Source organism: Poromitra crassiceps, assembly GCF_964638095.1.
Source record: "Poromitra crassiceps genome assembly, chromosome: 5".
Taxonomy (NCBI): Eukaryota; Metazoa; Chordata; class Actinopteri; order Beryciformes; family Melamphaidae; genus Poromitra; species Poromitra crassiceps.
This window is the reverse complement of record NC_139642.1, coordinates 29,328,803-29,351,302: the sequence shown is the minus strand read 5'-3', so window position 1 is coordinate 29,351,302 and position 22,500 is coordinate 29,328,803. Positions and strand designations below refer to the sequence as shown.

Below are 22,500 nucleotides of genomic sequence, written 5' to 3'. Positions count from 1 at the left end.
TCAACTCCTCCACTTAGTACTTTAGCTGACTCAGGGCCAGCAGCATAGCCCTAATTAAACCCTGTCCTCTTTCTAAAGTCCATAGCAATGAGTTACATTACAGCAAACAAGCTTATTATGTGTGGTGTACTGAGGAGGGGAGGGGGGATGCTACAAACAGCTCATATGCACTGAGCTTTTAAGTCAATGGAAAAGCATGCCTTGTCGAATATGTAGGCCCCTGCTTAACTCATTGAATGCCAATGACGACAGCTGTCGTCAATTCAAATACTGACGTAGAGTGCCAATGACGACGGTTGTCGTCAATTGCGTTTTTTGACGGTGGGACGTGGATCAATCCCTGATACATCTCTGGTACAACTATTGTAGCTATTGGAGGTCTATAACCTATTTTACAGAACCCTTAGGTGGCGACAGTGCTCTCCACATAACAGAAAGGCAAGGAAAAAACAAAGAAGAAGTCGTTATGGAAACGGAAATCGCATCGCATCCGTATGCATCGATATGCTGAAGCACGTTACTGCAGCTGTGCCTGCAGCAGCCAATCTGCTCCCACAATTGAGCCGCTCTGTGTCGGTTGCGACAGCACATCTGCACATCCACACCGTGGAGTTATTATTCTCAACTGGAAGCATCGTTGCCGGTGACAAACACACGCGGAACGCTGTAAAAAAGCCTGGCTGTTCCGCACCCTTCACTGTGCGCACAGCAAACTCAGCAGAGAGCCACCACAGACAGGAGGAGGAGTGTGCAGTTGAGGCGAGGCGAGGCGGGGCGGGGCGGGGGGGGGGGGAGGGGGCACGCAGAGCAGCACACACACAACACCCAGACAGACCCAGGCAGCAGGACAGGATTGACAAACGCAAGCCAGAATATCCGATACCCACCAGCAGCAAATCAAAACCAGCAAGAAGCTGCAACCAGCAGCGCACGCAGGGGCCAGCGCTGCTGGTTGTAGCTAAAAATATTATTCTGCCAAACAAAATTCCCTGGCCTAAACTGTTTTATTGAAGGAAATTATTTTTGAGGTGTGACTACATTAGAAAAGATTAGCTTCAGAGTCAGTGATGTGCTTGAAATGATTAATTTCACAAAAGGCCAATTATCTCAGCTTCTAGAAAAAAATTGCTATTTTTGGATGAATCAAGCTATCTTCTCCGGCTCATAACTAAAGAACGGAAAATGGGATCAATAAACTTTTTTTTGCAGATGATAGAATAGAGTCTCATCGTTCTTTGTGCGTGTTCAGTGTTTACATAGTAATATCACACAATATTCTGTGGGCCTCGAGAAATCACTGAAAACGCTCTGAAACTCTGGCACTGGGAGCGTCCGTTCTCCAAAAGTGGCTGGCACTCAATGAGTTAAGAAGCTTCAAGTCCTTTTACGGGCAGATGGTTCGTGGGAATGGATCCCCTAAACAAAAATGTGAAATGTTGTGGCTATGATGTTAGATAATTTGGTCACAATTTATGGGACAATTTGGTCATGAACGATCCTCTTCCAAAGCTTCACATGGAGACAAGCAAAACACTGCAGTGAGATCATGACGTTGTTACTGTGTTGGAGAGGATGAAGTTGTAGACTCAGCAGGCCCGGTTCTACGGGGGTGCAAAAGCATGCATTGCACCCTTATTTTAATTGTCTGCATCCTCAGTTGAAAAGTTAAAAAAAAAGAAAAAAAAAAAAAAATGCTGCAGCTGCACACTTACTGTTTAAACTTGAATTATAATTGTTTTTCTTTGTTCTTTGATGTGAATTCATGGCTTTTTGGCACCTATATGTAACCTTTTAAGGTTGGGATAATTGTATTATCATTATATGGTCCAAATATTTCAGTAAAGCACTTGAAACACTTGAAATATTCTTGCTTGGGTGGTATCATTCTACTTGAAATGATGGTAAAATGCATTCTTTTTAGTAAAATAACATGTCAAAAAAAAATCCGGGCGGCCCGAGTGGGCCCGGCCTTTGGCCGGGCATCTGCACCCCTTCCTATCTAGGATGCATCCCTAGTCATCTTGTTCTGGAACCGGCCCTGAGACTCAGTGAATGTTTATTAGATATTTTACAGTATGCCCAAGTCAGCTCTTTTCCACCATTGTGTCCATGTCCATCATTATATTTGTGCCATAATCTAATGAAGTATTACCAATGGGGAAGTTCGAGAAAGTCTGAGTCAATGGTTTTGTTTCCACTCGTTGCATCTTTTGGCAGGAACACGATGGAGGAGAAATCTATCATTTTGGAGACTTGGACCCAAAATGACTTGGTTTGGCATTTAAAAGTTGAAATTAGACCAACAGTATCATTTTACCCCTTACTGTTATGACAGCACCACAGTCATAAATATTTATTGGGTCCTAATAGACTAATGTGTTCCCATCTCTCTGGCCCCTGCAAATGATCTCCTCTGAGTGCATTCTGGGTCGACAGCGCTCATGAATATGCATCACTGTAGTGTTAGCATGTTCTCCCTAGCTTCTTACTGTCATCCAGAGCGCTCTAAAAGTTAATTAGCATTCGGTGCTGAAGTCAGTCCGTTTTTGGCCCTTTCTCTTACTTGTCTCATCTTAGTTTGTCTCGAATCTTTGCAATGCATTTATTAATAATATCTTATTTTCACACAAAAGAATGATAAGACTTGCAATAAACTAAAGTAATTGAATCAAGTAAGGACAAGAAACATAATTACAGTTACATTGGGCATCAGAATGTTCTTTGCATGAGGAACATGAGGCTTGGTAAAAATGTTCTTTGTAAAAGTGTTGTTTGCTAAGTACATATTTTAGTGTTGTCAAGTGATTGTTTAGCACTTACTGAATAACACAAAGAGGCTTATTCCCCTTACTTGCCCTTCTCTGCTTCCCTCAGTGAATATTGTTTATATCTGTTCCAGATACGTCCACCACATCCAGGAACCTCTTGGCTGCACCAAGCACCATCTCAATTCCCTCCATCTTCCCCTTCATATCAACAGCACAGTTTATAACCAGGCCAATGAATGCTAAGAATCACTTCTTGTCCATGCAGATAATGTTAGTTTGATTACAGTACGGTAGTTCCTTCCTTTTCCTTGTCCGGTTCCTTTTGTACAGAAACTGCAATATGTTCAAAACTCAGCTGCCTGCCCGGTTGCTCACCCACTCCCGCTCCAGAGAACACATCACACCCATCCTCCAACGCCTTCACTGGCTTCCAATACAGCACCAAATCCATTTCCAAATCCTCCTCATCACTTACAAAGCTCTCAATAATCTGGCCCCCTCATTCATACCTGACAGATCTCCTCCATCACCACTCGCCACCTCCAATCTGCCGATGCCAACCTTCTCACACCCATCACAAAGACCAAGTACCACACCATCGCTGTCCCAGACCTCTGGAATTCCCTGCCCTCTATAACATCCGAAACTCTGACACACTCCCTTCTTTTAAATACCAACTCAAAACCCACCTTTTCAAGAAAGCCTACAATATCTGGCTTCCACCTCCACCATCCTCTTTCACTCTGTAACCTCTATATTTGTATTTGTTCTGTATCTGTGTACATTTATGTTGTGGTTATTTGTTTTCATGTAAAGCGTATTTGAGTACTCAGAGTACCCATTTTGTTTTGTTTTGTTGTATTATTAAAAGTGCTTCTTATATGGTTTTATGTTACATATTCTTCCACTACCTAAGAAGCCCTATTGACCTTTGAATCCTACACTGCAGCTTGTGCAGCTCTGACCTAAATGTTGTGATGGTAAAGACACAGAGCACAACGTTGCACATAAGAAACCAGGAGGAAAATGGAGGCTTACACACATTGTGCACGTGCCACCATTCTTGATTGACAACGCCACGCTGGTGAAGCGTGCGATACTGACACTACACCAGATTGAGCGCATCTTCCATCAGGCACCCCGGTCCACCCCATCACTGTTGTGGGTTAATGACATGTCAAAGCCCCGCCTCTCTCTCCATGTGTGTGTGTGTGTGTGTGTGTGTGTGTGTGTGTGTGTGTGGGACAGAATGTTGTTGTTTTTTCTCACCGGGCCTGAGCGATGGGGGCATTAATGGCCTTCTTCCTTGCACGGCTTACTAGCACGGCTGTGATTTGTTCTATTAGAACAAGGCTCGCTTGTCTCGAGCATCGTGGGTCTCAAGTCACAAAGCAGCGCGGAGTCAAAAGTCACAGCTGAAATGGTGGATAAACATTTAATTTCCTTGTAAGTGCTTCAAAATAAAAGGAACAAATCAAAGAAATGCCTTCCGTTAGTTTGTCATTGGAAATTTTGATTTTAGTATGAAGGAGTCGCAGCAGGAAATTCATCAGCTCGGCAGCAACTTGATACAGCGGGTCCGAGCAATGAGGAAACCTAAAATAAAGCAGATATCCCGTACAAAGAGAAACAGGAGAGCCTAACCCTAACCCTACAAAGAGAAACAGGAGAGCCTAACCCTAACCGTAAAACCACAGAGATTCAGTTAGAATCTACAAAAATACTGAGAGCTACACAGAGAGACATAAGTTTGGAATCACTCTGCTCAGCTAAGGGGGAGAAGGGGGGTCGTCAGGGGTTGCGTGTGGTTGGGCAGCTGGCTTGGAGGCGGGTCCCACACACTCTGGCCCCACTCCGGAGGTAGTCCATCACGAGAGCATGGCTTGGCACATCATTATTTTCATGGGAACTGAAAGTGGCGCAGTATGGCATGACTTGGCACGGCCAAAGGTGTCAGTGGAAAAGCCCTATAAGAGGAGTCTACCTCCCTGTCATCGCCGCCGTGTCACAATGAGGTGCCACCTACATGTCATCGCCTACCCACCACCCCCCCCCTCTCAGATCTCACATGATGTCACTGATATAACATTGACCCCTTTCTTAATGGAATGAGGTGCACGTGTTCAAAGCCTCAGCGCCCCCCCCACCCCCCCGCCCACCCCGCCCCCCCACCCCCACTACACAAGACCGGGAGACAGATAGATACGCTCCCACTCTCCTTGCAGATCACGCTGGGTGGAAGAGAGGTAGAGAAACGAGACAGCCGGGGGTCATCCGTCACCGTGATTCCGGAGGGAGGCGTTTTCAGCCGCTTACCGCCGCGATCGAACCCGCGGCTAATGCCCTGACTAATGCCCCTAAGTGATTAGCTGTGAAACTCCTCCATGGCAGCTTCAATCAAAGTTAAACTCTGTTAATCCTCCCGATCGATAATATGGAGGGGGACATGACACTCGCGTGGCCAAAGTTGTCGACAGCCTTTCACTCTGCAGCGAGAGTCAGTGGAGACGACTGACAGTCCTCTGGCTTCTGTGTCTTCATCCAGTATTTAAAACACACACACACACACCTGCGAGAAGACGTGTTCCAGACCATTTTTAGTTTGAACTGCACATCGCTCGTCGAGCGTTCAGCCTCCGGGGAGCTTGACAGCCTCGAATGGGATGTGTGATTAAAAACAAAACAAAACAGAAAGCACAGAGCAGCACTGCACTCCACGTGACCCCCATTTTGAAAAGCAACCACCTTCATTGGGTACTAAAAGCCTACTAAGCACTCAGTAAATGGCGTGCGATAACCCCTGTTTGTGATAGAGGTCAAATCTCCGGCGTGTCGCGAAACCTGGTGACTGCTCGCTGAAACACCATTAGCCCAGGTTAAAGGGCTTTTCACATCTTGAGGACATTGCGGGAATCAGTTCTGTTTCATCCACTTGTTTGATCCTGGCTTGTTATGTTTGCTTATTTAGACCTGAGCCAGGATTCAAATAGCGTGCGCGTTGTCACGCTGTCACACGCTGTCACACGGTGTCACACGGTGTCACACGGTGTCACACGGGAGGAAAACAGCAAAGATATGAGTGGAAAGGCTCGACAAAGGAGTGGCTCAAAACAGACCGGCATATTTCTCAACCTGGACCCTATTTTCATCATGACTGATGATATCATAATGTCATCAGTAATGATGTCATCAGTGATGTCATCAGTCTGAGGCTGAGGGAGAGGGAGAGAGAGGGGGAGAGAGATTGAGGGAGGGGAGGAGAGGGAGAGAGACTGAGGGAGAGGGAGAGAAAGGGGGGAGAGACTGAGGGAGAGAGGGAGAGACATTGTGCGCGCGCCAATAGGGCAGGCAAAGCCCAACAGTAGCCGAGCTGCGGGCAAGGCCGCGCAGCGGGCGAGCTGCGAATGCGAGCTGCAGGGCCAGCTCTGCGAGCTGCAGGACGGGTGAGGCCAAGTCAAGTCAAGTCAAGTTTATTTATATAGCCCTAATTCACAAGCATGTCTCAGAGGGCTTCACAGAAAGTATGTCTAGCTGATTCTAGCTAACACACAGTAACAAGAATATACAGAATAAAGATAACATTTGAACATTTGAAGAAAGCAGGAGAGTGGAGGAGGGAGGGAGAGGGAGGAGGGAGGAGAGGGGGGAGGTGGGGAGAAAATAGGAAATGTGGAGGAGGAGAGAACAGAGGAGGAGAGATGAGGGTGCAGGGGAGGGAGAGCCAGGGTAGGGGTAGGGTCTAGGGTTGGGGGAGGGGAGGGAGTAGGATACGGGCCCGGATTAGGGCGAGGGTGGGGAGAAATGGGAAATGTGGAGGAGGAGAGAACAGAGAAGGAGAGGGTGCAGGGGAGGGAGAGCAGGGGGAATGTGAGAGGGAGGAGAGGGCAGAGAGGAGGAGAGAACAGAGAAGGAGAGGTGGGAGGGCGCAGGGGAAGGAGAGCAGTGGGAATGTGAGAGAGGGGAGAGGACAGAGAGGAGGAGAGAACAGAGAAGGAGAGGTGGAAGGGTACAGGGGAGGTAGAGTAGAGGTAGGGTCTAGGGTGGAGGGAGGGAGTAGGATACGGGCCCGGATTAGGGCGAGGGTGGGGGGAAAATGGGAAATGTGGAGGAGGAGAGAACAGAGAAGGAGAGGTGGGAGGGTGCAGGGGAAGGAGAGCAGGGGGAATGTGAGAGAGGGGGGAGGACAGAGAGGCAGAGAAGGAGAGGTGGGAGGGTGCAGGGGAAGGAGAGCAGGGGTAATGTGAGAGAAGGGAGAGCAGGAAGTGGCAGGGATTCAGGAAAATAGGGGAGAAGAGGAGAAGGAGCAGAGGGGGGGAGAATGAGGAGAGAGCAGGAGAAGGGAGGGGGGGGCGGTGGGATGTGGGGGAGGAAAGAGCATGGAAAGAGAGGAGAACAAGAAGGGGGAAGAAGGGATGAAGCGGGGGAAGGGGGAAAGAGAGGGGGGGGGGAGAAGATCAGACAACTGACTACTCTAAGCATTAACCAGAGCTAACTGGGACATAGTATCTAGCTAATCTACAGCCTAATCTGGCCTATCCTACCCTGCTCTAGTCTGATTTTAGCCTGAACACTAACAGGTCAGCCTTAGGCTGTAGCTAATCTATCGCCTACCTAAGCTGTTCTAAACCAACCGGCAGCCCTCGACCAGTGATGAAGAGCACCGATGCCCCCCGACCCGGCCCCCGCCCACATAAGGCGTGGGAGGGAAGGCCGCGCAGCTTTACCTGATACATGTTGTAAGAAATGGTAGTGGTGGATGTCCCCCATTATTTCCTGCAGGTGTTCTCCATTCTCTTCTTGGACGTGCTCCCATCGATGTAACTAAATGAATTAGATTAGACACGAAAAATGACTAATATATTTCAATAATAACCACTTTCACGTGTCATTTCATCTTTTCACAAATGAGGAGAGTTAAAGGCCACTGAATCATTTTGTTCCTCAAATCAATTAAATTGCCGTTATCATGGTACTACAGGCGAATACAATCAAGCCCAGATTGTATGCACCAAACGCCGGTGCACCCGTGCCCTTTACCGCCGGCTGTCGGTCAGAGTGACTATCTCGCTCGCGCCATTTCACCGCCAATTAAGCCGCAAGTCACAAGTTTGACTGGACGCTCGGAGCTATAATGGCTGATTAGTCTCTGACCAGGGCGAGCGTGTGCAGGGTAACTGCTGGCTGGCGGGTGTCACCTCTTAACGGGCGAGCGGGGCGATGTGAACGTGCTATGGGGGACGGGGGAGGAAGAGAAACAGTTGTAATTAAAAATAAATGTGTAGGAAATTAAACTCTGATAGATAAGGTCAACAAAAGGGACTGTGATGAATACATCAGCATAATGAAAAGTAAACGCGCCAGAGACAGTTAGCCATTACTGCGACCAACAGGCAATTACAGCTACATGGCAAGCTGGGAGGCCATGCCAGCTCAGAGACACTCGGGGATGTCCATCAACGGGTCACCGTGAACTATTGACAGACATCTCTGCCCCGCCCACGTCAGGGGACACGCCTCAGCTCTCTCTCTCTTCTCCTGCCTTTCCCTCTCAACCACTCTATCACTGCAACGGTCCCTGCCTCCTTTGAACCTTGAAGATCTTTGCAAACTCTAATCTTCTCTGCTCTCTGGCTTCCTGCTTCACAGAGCAAGCTGACAGGAACCATCTGCCCGTTAGAGGGCTTTATTAAATATAAAAGCTTCCTAGATTCCTCATCAAGATACGAGTCCTCAACTTCTCAGCATTGATTTCGTCCTGAGACCGTTTAGCTGGAGAGGATGGGGATTACCCTGTACTGTAGTATGCAAATCTATGTCAGTTTTATGTATAAGCATTAAGCAGCACATGACTTAATTTTGACCTTGTAAAATGTATGAGTTCAAGTGAGGGTGACTCTGTGTGCATACTGCATCATGCATATTAGCATTATTGCTTATTATTCTTATATGTTGAATTTCGCTATGTAGGTTGTTCATTCTGTTTGTCGCATAAAGGTCACACTACTGACAGAGGAGTGTATGCCATTTTTTTCTTCTTCACTGTTTTCTTTATTTTCCCTTTATTTGCAAGGTGGGGAGCCTTTTTTATATCTCTGTTGCCCGACCAGTGAGCTCTTCTATTGGCTGCACAGAGCGCTTCGTTTTGAAAGACGAGCACGGGCATAAAGAAAGCATCTGGAGCAGATTAATCAATATGCATAAGTATAGCTTTCGTTTTATATATATATATATATATATATATATATATATATATATATATATACACACACACACACACGCACGCACGCACGCACGCACGCACACACACACACACACACACACACACACACACACACACACACACACACACTTGTTTATATTCATTACTCAGTCAGAGCACAGACAGAGCAAAGGACACCATGTACCTGTCAAACCAGCTGGGTCACACCAAGGCCACCCCTCCACAGCCCCTCTCAGACAATGACACTCTAACCTCTGGAGAGCACCGGTAACGATCACGTTCTGCTCTCCTCTCATCACAGAACAACATTTGGAGGACATTACTGCTGCTGTGTTTCCATTCAAACTCAATTCCACAATTTGCGGACGGACAATCTGAGAAACATCTCATGTCCTCTGGGGTGTAATTGAAAATCTTGCCACTGGAAATAATTCACCTGTTGCACCTCACTCCCTTCCTGGTCTTTGTGGATGCTATGTATAGTTTCCTGAGGTCGTGAGCTAGCCTTGTAGCCTTAGGCAGGGTGAGATAAAGAGTTTTGAGTTTCATTGTGAGTGGAATAACCTAACAATTCGGAGGATGCCCTGAAATGCCCTAGGTGTGTGTGTGTGTGTGTGTGTGTATGTGTGTGTATCTGCTCCTGCATGTCTTGGTGTCCCCCGTGTGTGTGTGTGTGTGTATGTGTGCTTGCCGCTCCTAGCCTAAGGCGGGTTGTGCATTCTGGCCATGGTCCCAGCGTCTGGGCTCTGTGTGTGGCTGCAGCCTTGGCCTCGCTCTCAGTTCACCTCTGTGTGTGGCTGCAGCCTTGGCATCACTCTCAGTTCACCTCTGTGTGTGGCTGCAGCCTTGGCCTCGCTCTCAGTTCACCTCTGTGTGTGGCTGCAGCCTTGGCCTCGCCCTCAGTTCACCTCTGTGTGTGGCTGCAGCCTTGGCCTCGCCCTCAGTTCACCTCTGTGTGTGGTGGCAGCCTTGGCATCGCCCTCAGTTCGGTGGAGAGCACATCGGCGCAGCAGCCAGGACCCCACGGTGCCTGAGCGTGAGCATAACAAATCCAAGAAGTAAGCGCAGACACCAGCCCGAGAGCTCACACACAGCGAGAGCTCCGACCCTGTGATTAAATAACACACAAGTGCCAGCACACACATTCGCTCTCGGAGAGAAAACCAATGTGCATGTGCACACGCATACAGTGTAAACACATTGAAAGGAGGTAGGCTGGGCACCGGTTCAAACATCAAAGTTCGGCTTCTTTTTGCACCTCACTGAACAGTGCCATTTTTGGGGTACGTTTTTGACATTTTCCTCGACCTTCCACCCCTCACGTTGCCCCTGCAGTCCCATGATAGAGTCCAGCCAAAGGTCAGGCTTTTATCAGCTTCTTGTTTTCCCATCCACCCTGCCTTGTGTGTGTGTGTGTGTGGGGGGGGGGGGGGGGCACAAGGAGAAAATAACAGTTCTTTACAAATAATTGTACAGATTATTGCCTCTGCTGCCTCAAGTGGCTGAGAGGCTGCTTCATGTGTTGTTGTGTTGCTCTACTTTCAGAGATGGTGAGTTATTATCCTGCAGAGATAAGAAAAGGCTGACTGCACACAGAGTCGCTCGGCGCACAGGGGACCCCACCCCCCCCACCCCCCCCACCCCACCCTGTGGGGCTGAGAGAGAGCTACAGAGAGACATGGAGGAGTGTTCAAACTAAAAGCATCTGTCCAAATGAGCAGTAGTGCATCTCTAGGAGCTGAAAGTAGAGACTACTTTTGGTGCCATTACCTCAGCTAGCGTGACCCCTCTCTATCAAATTGCTTCACAGCCACCAATGTTCCCTCTGTGCGCCATTTGAACACCATTATCTTGGTCCATTATTGCATGTGCAATTTGAGATGGCATTTACAGCGTCCCACATGTCCCACATGTTCATCCGGAGCATGTCAACAGATAAACCCACACAACAACGCTGTGTTGATCATCAAGTCAATCATCACACTATTCCAAAATGGTGCACTACGGATAATGAAGAATAATGGTTGTAATGCAGTTTTCAGAATTATTAAAGTACATTTACCTAAAAATCACAACAGATAGAACAATTGTGTATGCCCAACAGTCAGGGCAATGTCATCCAAGACAGCTATGTACTGTAAGTCAGAGACAATATGAAGGCCAAACATATGTGTAGAGCCACAGGAATGAGTCCTAAAACCGGGAAGTTAGCATCAAGTTAGCGTCGCCTGGTACCCCCGTCTAGATGTCAATGGGATTTTGGTATGGGGATTTTTGGTTAGATGCCTGAAATAAGGTCTGTCATTAACACAAGTTTGTGAAACTGTGACTTTGTGTTCAGCAAAATAATCTTCAAAAATGCCACTTTTATTATTTTTATTTTTTGTGAAAATCTTGTTTTTTTAGCAATCACATGTAGGCTACAGTACAGTGGTCTCCAGTTTCAATTGCACACTTTTCCACAGAGCCACATTGTTGCCATGCCATGGCATTTGGGGGGAACAAAAGAAAGAAAAAAAAAAAGAAAAAGAAAAAAAAAGCCACTTGGTGTGACACCAACTTCTCTGGGCCACTGTATGCTTAAAAAAATCATAAAAGTGAAAACTTCTCAGGTCTATGAGCCTGGCCAGTCTACAATGTGCAGCTATGGTGGCTTTCAGGCCTGCTGTGAAACAGGGGGTTTAAAACACATTGAGTCAATACAAGTCTCTGCCATGTAATCCTTTTAGAACGGCTGGGCTCTGGAAGTGACGGCCATGGAACAGTAATCTGGTTAAAGAACTGTGTGTGTGTGTGTGTGTGTGTGTGTGTGTGTGTGTGTGTGTGTGTGTGTGTGTGTGTGTGTGTGTGTGTGTGTTTGATGCCAGGAAATGCCACTGCCCAGAAACAACACATTAGGCCCACAGCAGCATGACCTTGGGGACAATTTGTCCTCTTGTCTCTTTCTATATACACTTCGTCAAATTTTTGTGCTTTTTTTCTTGATATTTTTTCAATTTCAACCTCTTTTAATCCCCCCTTTAATCAGTCAAATACATCCAATCAAAAACTCACTTTCATCTTGTAGTTGAAAGTAGGATAGAATATAGGATGAGTGAAGAAATGCCTGTGTGTGTACAGTATGTACTGTATCTCTCACACACGTGCACGCGCACACTCACACAGGAATGAAGGGAAGTACAGAAAGAGAGGCTGCAAACTAAAGCAGAGGGAACTCAGTGGAGAGAAGGGAGAGACAGGATCAGAGGCCGAGTTACAGGAGGAAATAAGATAAAATGTGGGATATGGGACACACATAGGGCTGGGTATCACTACTCGATATCAATGCGGTATGGCAAAAAATATGCACCTGTTCTATTTTTGTCGGAACCCGCATGCGTCTGACAAAATGACGCGTGGGTCTGTTTAGGCAGGGAGCCATACCGCAGCTGGTGGACATAGGCCTTTAAGCCCAAACCTCATGTTTCAAATATCCAGCAGCTTTTTCCTGGCTCAACTGAAGAGCTGGAGTGCGTGACCATGAAGCCCTGTGCTTGAACTGTGAGAGAGGACTATGTTTTGGGGCACGATTGACAGGTCACGTGTCCAGTGATCGTGCAGCTTGCCAATCACGGACCAATAGTAGGGCCACGCTGCGGCTTCTCGCCCAAATACACACTTCCGTCTCCAAATAACCAAGATCGCGACGGTGAAAATGCCAACCTCGAGGCTTCAAAACACACGCGAGTCCAAAAACCAACGGGTGACATCACGGTAGCTACGTCCAGATATGCATATATGGTCTATAGATGGAGGCCAGCGTTGAACATAAAAGGGAAAAAAGTGCTTCAAACAGTTAGTGCTTCTACTGTATCAGGCAGCTACAGGCCCAATCCAAAGCACATAGATGGCGTTACGCACTCCTCTCTCTTACACACATGAACGCCAACAAACTGTGCAGCAGTTACCAATCAGGCCGGGCCGGTGGCTATGCTCCTGAGGTGTCTGACGTGCTGACAGCTCCTTTCCTTTCTGAAGGAGATGAAGGGAGGAGGAGAGCCATCACCTCCCAGACTGATCAAGGAGATAGACATGAAGGCACAGGAAGGGTGTGTGGTTGTGGTTGTGTGTGTGTGTGTGTGTGTGTGTGTGTGTGTGTGTGTGTGTGTGTGTGTGTGTGTGTGTGTGTGTGTGTGTGTGTGTGTGTGTGTGTGTGTGTGTGGTTGTGGTTGTGTGTGTGTGTGTGTGTATCTCCTCTTGTTCCAATGTGTGCAAAAACATCTACTGTGCGAAGTGTGCATCTTTCTGCAGCAAGCGTTCGCACTATGCCTCCGAATACAAGGTACTGGTACACCAATAATGATTCAGTATTTAATGCTAAATCATTTAATGAGTTGCTATGACTTGATTTAACCTGGGATCCAGCCCCATATGAATCACAGCTGTCAGCACTCTTCATAATGGGTCTGTGGACCCAAGCCCATCCACTGGAGGTTATTCAGGACAGATACTGTCCGGGACACACGATTGGCTGGTCGAGGTAGGTCGGCGGGACTAATTTAACATTACTGAAGACACATTAAAGTGCTGCTGCAGACAACACACCTGTATGCTAAATAGCTAGCTACCTGCTACATTAGCTAAGCCACTGCTGCTGCTGTAACCACTTCACCAGCCTCAAAACGCCAGTGTGAGTGAACAAACGTTGGCCTGGAGTCACGCTCTTTCCAGTAAGCCCATAAGCTTTGAAATCCACTGGCCAGCTGTTGAGCTGCTTGTGGCTTGCAGCTACGTTAACATTAACGGTTGCTGGTGTAGGTACCCGGATGTAGCAGACAAACTATTGAAGGCAAGAGAGGAAGATGGTGCTTTTTTGACAACAGCGCTCCCGCCTTGTTGTTGCAGTGGAACCACTGAGTGGAAAAACCTATTTGCCTTCAGTTCTTATCAATTAAGTTCTTTGGCGCACAATCATCAACGTTGTCCTGCTTCACTACTGCGATTGGTCAAAGAATTTGATGATTGACACAGACAGCAACCAATCAGCTGAGGCTGAAAAATATGTCACCGAATCAGTGGTGGATAGGCTTGAGTCCAGACCTTAATGAAGGAGTCATTGGGGCTGGTTAGGCTAGAGTTGATCGCAGTTCTGGCGAAAAACACAAGACAATAAGAGACTTTCACCACATACCCACTCCTAGTCATACACTGTACTCTACACTTACAATCTGAAGTCCAGAGTAAATTATGAAAAATCATGATTGTACCACTCCCAGTGTCTAGCACTCACACACTCACACAGTCCATTTGTACAGTACACTCTACAGTAGGTCTCAGTTGCTGCATGTTGAACTCCCCTAGTATAAGTCGAGCAATCCATAGAGACAGTCGGCATGTCTGGGAACGCCCATACAGGCTCTAGGCACGCCCACAATAGACGCTGGGTTAGCTGGCTCAGCCTGGCTGGGGGCGTGGTCAGGGTGGGGTAAATCCTCCCGTTCTATCCATTCAGCCAAGTTAGAATTTAGCTGATAGCCCAGCCCAGGCAGACACGATGGGGGATTTAACCACCGCAGTAAACGCACATCTGAGCAGACGTCTTGTGTTCTGCTCTAGAACCCCCAAACCTGTAGTTTAGAGCCGCAGCACCGTCTTTTGGTGAGTCAGCCCATGAGATATATCGGCGGTTTTACCCCACTCGCGCGCCAACCGTTTAACATTTTGTGGGCGTTCCCACACATGCCGACTGTCTCTATTAAAAAAAGGGATTGTGCAATACAATATCCTCTTATCCTCTGTTAAGATCAAGTGCCTGGTTCTTTGTTGCCATTATTTTGGAGAGGAAGAATATGCTAAGTCAAACTTGAGTATGCTATTTTGTACAGAAAATCAATTCAGGTGGAAAGCACATGGCGGTTCAATGGATTATGCCCGGCATCTGTTTAGGGTGTATTGTACTCACTGTGAAAAAGCATCTGGCTTATAATGCCTATAATATGCCGTATAATATAATGTAAAACAAGCTTCCACCATTTCGCAGCATTGAGGCAAAAGCATGTTAACAGGGCGTGTTATCCTTCCAAGAGTGCCGCATTGGGAGCAGGATCCCGCAGGAATCAACGCAAATCCCGCAGGAGCGAGCGGTTTTAACTTTGCTGCGGGCAGCCCAAACATAAACTGCGGGTCCCGGGATTTCACTCTCTCCTGGGACACTGTGGTTGTGTTCCCCCCCATATCTTCAGTGCCCACTTCTCAGGTGGGGTATCTCGTCGTAAGGGCCTCTCTCTCTGTGTGGAGTTTGCATGTTCTCCCCGTGCTCCCCCAGGGGGGTTCCTCCGTATATAATCCCCCCACTAAAAACATGCAGAAGATCAAATCGTCATCGTCATCCGACCAGTGACGACAACATCCGAAGTTGGTCCCCGGGCGCTGTACGAGAAAGTGACCACTGCTCCTGGCCTGCCCCCCGGAGGAAAGGACATGCCTGGATGGGTTAAATGCACTAAATGCACAAAGGACACTTTTCACCGGCCACCGTCAGCATGAGTGTGTTGTGGCCGCATGCATGTGTTGTGGTGTTCGTGTGACAATAAAAGACGGGGCTTGTCCCGTTACGAGAGAGTTTCCTTGTTTACTGAAGAAGGATTCATCTTCTTGGACATAAACAATCTTTGGGCAGTGCGTGCTCCGCTGTAGATGGAGTCCAACAGTCACAACAAGAGGAGGAAGATGAAGAATGACAGCTCGGGCCAGGGTATTAACAGTTTCTCCCCCTTAATTTTCTCCCCAATTATAGTTGGCCAATTCCACCTACTGTTCCCGTCGTTGCGCCACCCCCTCGGCCGATCGGGGGAGAGTTGTAGACTAGCACATGCTTCCTCCAATACATGTACAGTCGCAAGCCGCTTCTTTTTAGCTGACAGCGAGGAGTTTGACTGGTAGGACGTAGAGCATGGGAGGATCACGCTATTTCCCCCAGTTCAGTTCCCCTCCCCTGTAACAGGCGCGTGACCAGCGAGAGGAGGCACTAGTGCAGCGATCCGGACACGTACCCTTAAGACGTGGCCAATTGTTCCTGTATGGACGCCTGACCAAGCCGGAGGTAACACAGGCGCTCGAACCTCGTGTTGGTAGGCAGGGAATCTACCGCTGGACTACCCGGACCCGGGGGGAAGTAGGCTGTTTGAATTTTGCTGTCAATAACACTCACATTGCAGGAGCGGGTCAGGAATCCAGCAGGAGCGGGATTAATAAAACAGCCCCACGCAGGGCTCTACCTCCAACCCCCCATATTTAGCCTTGAGTTCTGTGTTTCCATTGATAAATAAATAAAAACACAATTCCCGGTAGCCACAAACGGAGCAGCCAGGCCTGGTGAGTAATAGGAGAGTATGTATGAAGGAAGTGATTTGGGTTGTTATTGTTAGTCTGCAGTGTGTTGGTAGCCTTGACTCCAAACAAAGAGACTCGATCATCCGCAACCAGTGGAGGAGCAATCCTCCGCACAGAGGAGACCCACGCGTGTGTGTGCACACACACACACACACACACACACACACACACACACAGACAGACACACACACACACACACACACACACACACACACACACACACACGCACGCACGCATACTTCACCGGCACAATCACTCAACATGCAGGACACAGACCCGCAGAGACGTAGATGTGTAGGATCCATTTACATTTGCCACCGACTGTCAGCACCTTCAGCCATAGAGATGAAAGAAGTGACAGTTTCAAAGGAGGAAGGCAGGGATGAACTGGAGACAACCTCTCTGACGTCATCTCTCTGGGGGATAGAGATTCTCCAGGAGGCCAGGCGTGCACTGCACACAGACCCACACACACAATACAGTACATGCACACAGAGTAACGCACAAATTCACGTAACTTATGCACACGCCCACTGCAGACATATTCAATCAATTACACGTAACGTGACATGCACAAAAATAATTATGTTCCGATAGTCACTTTGAGCTCCAAAACAGATGGCATCTACAAAATCATAGACAGTGAAAACTATTTGAATACCTATTGAATACTAAATTGTTGAGGCTGGAATCATCTATACTTTTGAAATATTGAGTGATTAAGTTCAACTAAACTTTTCAGCAAATGCAGTAATTGTGAAAATAGTTACACCATATCTACCTCATAAATTTATCTCTAACAAAATTGTTACTTACCCCCTTAATGCTATTTTATTAGTACCCCATTACAAACTAAATCAGTTACACTATAAGTAGCGGGCCGTAAAATAAAGCGTTACCAACTTTTCTCCTCAAATGGATATAGCATTTTGGAGTGAGGCCCTTCAAATACAGACAAATGTACATACAGTATCTACACAGAATATGTACTGCGCGCGCGCACACACACACACACACACACACACACACACACACACACACACACACACACACACACACACACACACACACACACACACACACACACACACATTTTTAACATGACAATGTCTGGAGTTCAGAGGGTTTATTAGTATGAAGCCATAATCCTTAGGTGGCTGTCTGGAGCGCTCTACAGCCTCACTAATATGGGCTGCCTTCTATTCCTTAGATTCTACTGTCCTACACGCACGCACGCACGCACACGCACGCGCACACGCACACGCACACGCACACGCACACACACATCACACGCACACGCACACGCACACGCACACGCACACGCACACGCACACACACACACACACACACACACTCTACACAAAACTGTCTGTACCCTTACACAAGAGAAGCCTTTGACAGCTTTCAGCCAAACGACAGAGAACAATGTGGATATAAAGGGCTTAGTGAGTGAGAGTGCAGAAGCTTAAATGCTACAGTACTTAAATCACTCTCACTCTCTCTCTGAATAGCCCCACATATGGCCGGTGGCACTTTATCCCACATGAGCAGTTGGCTAGCTCAGAGGCCAATCATTTGTGACCCACTAGCATACTGTAGATGGCTGGGTGAGAGACAGACACTAGTATATTGTAGATGGCTGGGTGAGAGACAGACACTAGTATATTGTAGATGGCTGGGTGAGAGACAGACACTAACATACTGTAGATGGCTGGGTGAGAGACAGACACTAGTATATTGTAGATGGCTGGGTGGGAGACAGACACTAGTATATTGTAGATGGCTGGGTGGGAGACAGACACTAGTATACTGTAGATGGCTGGGTGGGAGACAGACACTAGTATACTGTAGATGGCTGGGTGGGAGACAGACACTAACATACTGTAGATGGCTGGGTGGGAGACAGACACTAGTATATTGTAGATGGCTGGGTGGGAGACAGACACTAGTATACTGTAGATGGCTGGGTGGGAGACAGACACTAACATACTGTAGATGGCTGGGTGGGAGACAGACACTAGTATACTGTAGATGGCTGGGTGGGAGACAGACACTAGTATACTGTAGATGGCTGGGTGAGAGACAGACACTAGCATACTGTAGATGGCTGGGTGAGAGACAGACACTAACATACTGTAGATGGCTGGGTGAGAGACAGACACTAGTATACTGTAGATGGCTGGGTGGGAGACAGACACTAACATACTGTAGATGGCTGGGTGGGAGACAGACACTAACATACTGTAGATGGCTGGGTGGGAGACAGACACTAGCATACTGTAGATGGCTGGGTGAGAGACAGACACTAGCTGTAGATGGCTGGGTGGCAGACAGACATTAGCATACTGTAGATGGCTGGGTGAGAGACAGACACTAACATACTGTAGATGGCTGGGTGAGAGACAGACACTAGCATACTGTAGATGGCTGGGTGAGAGACAGACACTAACATACTGTAGATGGCTGGGTGAGAGACAGACACTAGTATACTGTAGATGGCTGGGTGAGAGACAGACACTAGTATACTGTAGATGGCTGGGTGAGAGACAGACACTAGTATACTGTAGATGGCTGGGTGAGAGACAGACACTAGCATACTGTAGATGGCTGGGTGGGAGACAGACACTAGCATACTGTAGATGGCTGGGTGAGAGACAGACACTAGCATACTGTAGATGGCTGGGTGAGAGACAGACACTAACATACTGTAGATGGCTGGGTAGGAGACAGACACTAGTATACTGTAGATGGCTGGGTGAGAGACAGACACTAGCTGTAGATGGCTGGGTGGCAGACAGACATTAGCATACTGTAGATGGCTGGGTGAGAGACAGACACTAACATACTGTAGATGGCTGGGTAGGAGACAGACACTAACATACTGTAGATGGCTGGGTGGGAGACAGACACTAACATACTGTAGATGGCTTGGTGAGAGACAGACACTAGTATACTGTAGATGGCTGGGTAGGAGACAGACACTAGCATACTGTAGATGGCTGGGTGGGAGACAGACACTAACATACTGTAGATGGCTTGGTGAGAGACAGACACTAGTATACTGTAGATGGCTGGGTGAGAGACAGACACTAGTATACTGTAGATGGCTGGGTGAGAGACAGACACTAACATACTGTAGATGGCTGGGTAGGAGACAGACACTAGCTGTAGATGGCTGGGTGGGAGACAGACACTAGCTGTAGATGGCTGGGTGAGAGACAGACACTAGCTGTAGATGGCTGGGTGGGAGACAGACGGGCAGGCAGGCAGGCACACAAACACAAATGTGTGTGGGCTCATGAGCACAGAGAGTTTGATCAGTAAGAATACTGCATAGAGCAGTTTAGCATACTGGGAATCAAGCACATTCACATGCCTTGCTTTGCGACGCTAACCTTTGCAGACATGGCTAATTACTATAAGATGTGTGTGTGTGTGTGTGTGTGTGTGTGTGTGTGTGTGTGTGTGTGTGTGTGTGTGCGTGCTTGTGTGTCTGTGTATGTGCCTGCACACAAGAGGATGAGAAAATTGAGAAATCAAAGTCTCAAACAAAACATGAAGATTGATCACAGTAATGCGTCTTTCTTGTGGCAGAGAAGAGACAGCGCAGCATGTTCTTCATCATTCACAATCAATGCAAAATGTCAAGGCTGCGAGCCCGGTAGCGGTAGGCTATCTACTGCTGTAGTTCAGCATTACGTTAGCTTCCAGACTCAGTGGACAGAAGGCTAAGAACATATGTATTACTTAAAATAGCTACTGTCTTGAGATTGACTGTACAATGTCAGTGCTGTCAAGTGTGTGACAAATTGAATTGAATGCCATAAGGGAAAAGGAGCCTATTGTATTCTAATCAGAACCAAATGACATTTGGATATGAAAAAATGGCTTTAATCTAGAGCCGGGGTCTGCATAATGGAGCACAGCCATGCGTAGCACGAGGCCTTGGTTTGGGGAGGCAGTGGCCAGGGGTGTAGAGGTGCCGGAGCGCACCTATGACGCACAATTTCCTACTTCACTATGAAAATATTACTGATAGGCCTACTACAGAAGACAAGAGTGTCACTATAAACTCCAAAACTAAATCCAAACTAAATCATATTTGACAATACAAAATATTCTCAGATTTGGAGAGACATCTCATCAAATGGGGATCTGTGGCCATAATGTGGATGACGTCTGGGGTCCTTGATATGAAAAAGGTTGAGAATCTCTGCTTTAACAGACCATGCACTTCACCACCACAAGCCCATTCAATTTCCAGCATCATTTCAGCATGAGGGAAAAACCCCTGCTGGCCACCACCTGTATCACTGTAGCCCTTTTCCCACATGCGCTTTGTACCGCAAAATGACCGGAACGTGGTCAAATGGCTGCATGTGGGAAAGGCGCCGTGCCGGTATAAGCGCGACCCCGTCGTCGCGGCCATTTCACCAGTTTTGAGCTAGTCAGAAGACCGGTATGCCGCGATAGACAGACAGGTGAGAAAGGGGTCCAGTCATTTTCCGCTATCAGTGGGCTGTGACTTCGTGGACCAGGTTGCACACAGTAGACAGTCCAACACCAAATACACAGCTGATTGTTCGATATTCCCCTGGTGTTGCGTACCACCAAAGGACTATTGCCAGTCGCAAACGCGCTTCCAGTGGTTTTCGCCACCGGGTGATCTTGCGTGCGGGTCGGACCAGACTCAGCACGTAACACTGTCATGATCTGTCCCCGGTTTAGTCTATCTTCATATTCTGCGCGACACTCTCATGGGCGAGGTGTACACACGTTGCTTAATGTTCCAGCGGGCATAATCTAATCATTAGCGCACATTAAAGCAAACTGGCGAAATGATCTTGTGATAATAAGAGCAGTAGCCTATGTCAGCTTCATGTGTGTGTGTGCTGTGCTGATTTCCCCCTCTCCTCTCTGCTCGCTCTCTGGCCACAGTCCGTCCTCCTCCTTCAGTCACAGCCGACAGGGACTAAGCAACGTTGCCGACAGCCAAGGCAAGCCCGGACACATCAAATGAAGCCAGTCTGTAAAAAGTGTTTCAACGCGACGCAGGTGAACGGATAAACAAGCAAACTTATTTCACCATTCGGAGTTTTGCCGACACGTCACTCCCCACCCGCTCTGCAGTGCCGCCCCCCCCCCCCCCCCCACATACAGGCAATTTCGCTGATAGATTCCCACATGCCAGAGGAGAGGTGTGAAGGGAAATGTCCGATATTGACTTACAGGTAATTTTCCGGTACGCATGTGGGAAAACGGCTTGTGTAACACATGCTTATTGTCCTTACTGTAACCTGACCATGAACTCCAACACACACACACACTAGGCCTGCACAATATGAGGAAAATCTGCGATGTGCGATAACATTGTTCAATATAGCGATGACGATACGACTTGCGATAAATAAACAAATATTAAAGTATGCATATTAGCTATACAGTTCCTATGTCTTTCTGCTTTAATAATGCTAACATAGGCCCCAAACATAGCCTATGCCCACTGAATAAATAAATTAAATACACACTGACTCTAGCTGAAACTACACACAGCGTGTTTGGGCTTTGGCAGAGGGGCGGAGCGCACTGTTGCAAGGGAAAGGTGTACGCTGGATTTACAACACAAGACAAAATGATCAGATGCTGAGTGGGAATGCATGATGCATGTAAATAAAACCACTTTTCTTATTCACTGCGTTTCAGGCAGTCTTTGCGATGTGTTTATTGTGCATGTTCATATTGCGATGACGATGAAAATACGATTAATTGTGCAGCCCTAACAGACACACACACACACACACACACCCACACCCACACCCACACACCCCAACCCCCACCCCCCCCCCCCCCCACACACACACACACACACACACACACACACACCAAGGTAACTCCCATAAGAATCTTTACAGTCCTCCCTATACTGTATAAACCAGAGCAAAACGCATAACCCAAGGTGATAGAAAAAAGAGAAAGTCCTTGCGTAACATAACCAATTCAGCTGTCAGCTCTGTAATGTTTACACAACCAGCGCCATAACGCAGTTCACATAGCAGAACCCAGATGGGCCTGGCCTGGCCCGGCTCATCCACAGAGTGCAGCGTTGCGTCCATCAGTATTCCAGGTGAGCTCTGGTCCCCA

General features: G+C 47.6%; 1 protein-coding gene across 1 annotated transcript in view; it reads right to left on the bottom strand.

Moving 5' to 3' along the window:
* The window catches only part of LOC310776415 (calsyntenin-2-like), a gene marked incomplete at both ends in the record, with an annotated part of 309,056 nt that overhangs the window by 183,536 nt on the left and 103,020 nt on the right, over nt 1-22,500 (bottom strand). The window lies entirely within an intron of this gene.